Source organism: Muntiacus reevesi, chromosome 12 (genome assembly GCF_963930625.1).
Source record: "Muntiacus reevesi chromosome 12, mMunRee1.1, whole genome shotgun sequence".
Taxonomy (NCBI): Eukaryota; Metazoa; Chordata; class Mammalia; order Artiodactyla; family Cervidae; genus Muntiacus; species Muntiacus reevesi.
This window is the reverse complement of record NC_089260.1, coordinates 36,655,065-36,658,766: the sequence shown is the minus strand read 5'-3', so window position 1 is coordinate 36,658,766 and position 3,702 is coordinate 36,655,065.

The following is a 3,702-nucleotide window of genomic DNA, read 5'->3' as shown; positions in this document are numbered from 1 at the left end:
TGCTAAAAGATAAAGGAGAAATATCTATAAAGTTTTGAGGAAACAATGTAGGGTTCTATATCTATCCAATGACCAACCAAATGCAAAGGAAAACTAAAGATATTTTCATTCATGTAAGAACTCATAAAAGGTATTGCCCAATTTCTGAGAAAATCACTCAAGGATATACTCTGTCAATATAAGGAGCCAGTAAGATTTAGCTCTGCTAAATTATTGTTGACGAATATGTTTGGTATTGTCTAACATCATTTAGTGTTGTCCTCACCCCTCTGTGCTTTCCCCAGGAACTACAAGCCTGTGAACTACACTGCTATCTTCTTTGCCAGCGGAGTTCCTGGTACTCTATAGATTCTGTCAATAAGTCCTTGCATTAGATTTGGAAGGTGGAAGGGAAGTAGAAGTCATTCTTTCCCCCTGGAATTGGCAGTGGATGTGTGGGTTTTCCTGGTGGCTCGGTGCTAAAGAACTTGCCTGCCAGTGTGGGAGACTTAAGAGACATGGGTTTGATCCCTGGGTCAGGAAGATCCTCTGGAGGAGAAAATGACAACCCACTCCAGTATTCTTGCCTGGAGAATCCCATGGACAGAGGAGACTGTCAGGTTACAGTCCATGGGGCCCCAGACTTGGACATGACTGAAGTGGTTTAGCAATCACACACACGTGGGCTTAAGCAAATGTGTAGTAATCGTGTTTTTGTAGCAGTCATACTTGTGACTTCTGTAGTAGTCACATTTCTTTGACAATGCCTTACTTCAGAACAACTGTAACCATGGACACTGGCCTTTCCTGTCATCTCCCACCTCCTGGGTGATGACAATGACTTCTTAATTTTCTCTTCCACACAGCTAAAGTGCCTCTGACTTTCACTCTTACAGCCCTTCCAAAGTTCTGGAAAACACCAAATTCCCTTAAATCTCTTTCTGTTTGACATAATTAAAATGGTTTCTGATTGAATTTTTACCAATAATGCCCATTTCAAAACCATTTGGAACTTTTCAGAAAATGGTATCCAAAAAAAGTGTTATTTAAAAAGAGAAACTCTCTGGAGTTCAAATCAAGCTTCTTTCCAAGCCTCTTATCAGACTCCTTCCATACTATCTTATCATTAAAAAATTCACTAAATTTTAGAATACAGGAAACCTCAGTAAGAACAGATGATTCTTTAAAATTTTACAAAATCTAAAACTCTTGTAAATTGTTGCACTTGACTCTTAAATTTTCAGATCTTCCAGAAACTGCAATAAATTCTAGAAAGGTCTTGCCATGCAATGGAATTTACTCTCAAGTAATATATTTATTAGAAGACCCATGAATTTCAGTTAGCTTCTGCAAAGGGAAAACACTGAGAGAAAACTTCTACAAAATGGGTTTTGTCCTGTCTATGAGTTTAAGGTACTATCCTACACTATGAAGAAGCCAAAACACAATTTTCATGGTGACACATCCAGAACAAATCTTCAAAACTTTAAAGTAGGGGTCAACTTCTAGAAGTTAAACCCAGATTTCAGGGGGTTCCCCACATTCATCTCACAGTTGAAACATTACAAAATGTAGGTTGGTGGTGATTTAATCTACTCTTGCGACCCCATGGACTGTAGCCTGCCAGGCTCCTCTGTCCATGGGATTTCCCAGGCAAGAATAGTGGAGTGGATTGCCATAAGCAAATCAATGGTCTCATCTTTAAATGGCATATCCAACAAAGGCACTACAGAACGAGCAGAACACCAAACTGAGAACTAAGGTAGAACGCGATTAATTCAACTGGCCGGGTGCCTGGCGCATGATAAACGTGGAATGAAACTTTGCACAGTCTGTAGTTGCAACAGATTCAGCTCGCTATTTCTCTGGTAATGAGCCCTACAGTTCACTGATTCACTCAGCAAACGTTCGCTAAAGATCTAGCATGGAGTTTACACAATCTGAGAAAACTGTCACATGACTTCTCCCGCTTTTGCTCCTTCTTCTACACACAGACCCTGTGCCCATTCTCTTCGGTTATTTTCTACTTGCATTAATCATCCTCATGATTGTCCTTCTCTTACTCCTTGTTCTTACTGATTCCTGTTTGCATTCAATATTTAGAGAGTAATTCCTGCTCACCAAGCCCTGTGTATATACATGAATAGAACCTGGTCCTCAGCTGTAAGGACATCCAGATGATAATCTGCCTAAAAAACAAATGTAGAAACTTCCCTGGTGGTCCAGTGGTTAAGACTCCACACTTTCACTACAGGGGATGTAGGTTTGATCCCTGTGGGGAACAAAGATCTGGCACGCCTTGTAATCTGGGAAAAATAATAATAATAATAAAAGTTATTTTAAAAAGTAAAAGCAGATGTAGCTATCTCATGATCTGACAATGGCTGTCAGTTGCCCCCCGGCCCCTGATGGTCCTATTCATGGTGCCTCTGAAATGACTGAACTGATAATCACAACTCATAGAGCTGTGGTTCTTCTTCAGCCTCGTGCCTTTGCTCAGGTAGATCTCTCTGCTTGCTTAACCGCCTCCTTCTGTAGCTCACATGTCCGCTGTTTCCTTAGGAACCTATCTGGAACACATCTTCCCCACGTTGGCTGGCTCACCTCTCAGCTTCTGTAACTCTCTCTGTTTGCTTCTATCAACAATTATCAGGACCTCCCTGACAGTCCGGTGGTTAAAACTCTGCACTTCCACTGCAGGGGACCTGGTTCGGTCCTTGGTAGGGGAACTAAGATCCCATGTTCTGCACCATGTAGCCAGAAAGACAAGCAAACAAAAACAATTAACACATTGCAATTAAAATGATTTCTTCCAGTTGTATCCATTCACTCCATTATTGATGAAATATTAAGTGCCAGATACTTGGCTAGCTGCTAACTGCACAATACTGAGTAAAACAGATGGGATTCTTGTTTCCATGGATCTCCACGATTGTGAGGGGAGACTGACAACAAATAAGTAAAAACATACATACATACAATCATACAACTTGGGGAAATGGCCATGAAAAGGATGAGGTTCATGTTCTGTTAGAATAAAGGGATACATAAGATAAAGTTGTCCACCTCTTATCAGAGGTGGTAACAAAGCCCGACACATAGCAGATGCTCAATAAACGTTTCCTTAACCTTCAAAGCTGTGGCAAAGTTACATTGGAATTAGAAAAGTTATAAATGTTTATATATAAAAATAAAAACTACAACAAGTTATGATGGTGTAAATAACATGGTGTAATAGGGAGAACAATAGAGAAAGAAGTTGCAAGTATGTGACAGGGAGGAGAGGCAGAGAGGGGTCCTCAGATCCCTCAGGCTAGGATGTATTGTATGTTTCCCCTTTGGAGTGAGTGTATTTTTGTTTTCTGGAGAAAATGTGAGATCATTTTAGACCACCAGAGGGCAGTATCTGACCACGTGTGACAACTCTTCTGACCCAGACACTCATTTTGTATGGGACCTGCTGGGTCTGTCTCATTTATTAAAATATAAAGGGAGTGGACATAAAATGCTATTCATTCCTTTCACATTACTAATAAAATATATAATCACCAAAGATGACAAATATTGTAATTGGATTAAAATGTATTAAAACGGAAGAAAAAATAGGCATTTCATATTCATAATTCTATAATTACCCTTATCTAATGGAACAAATCTCTACTTCCTAATCATTTATAATTTTCATCACTCCACACTAGGTCACAGCAGGTATTAATATCAGGT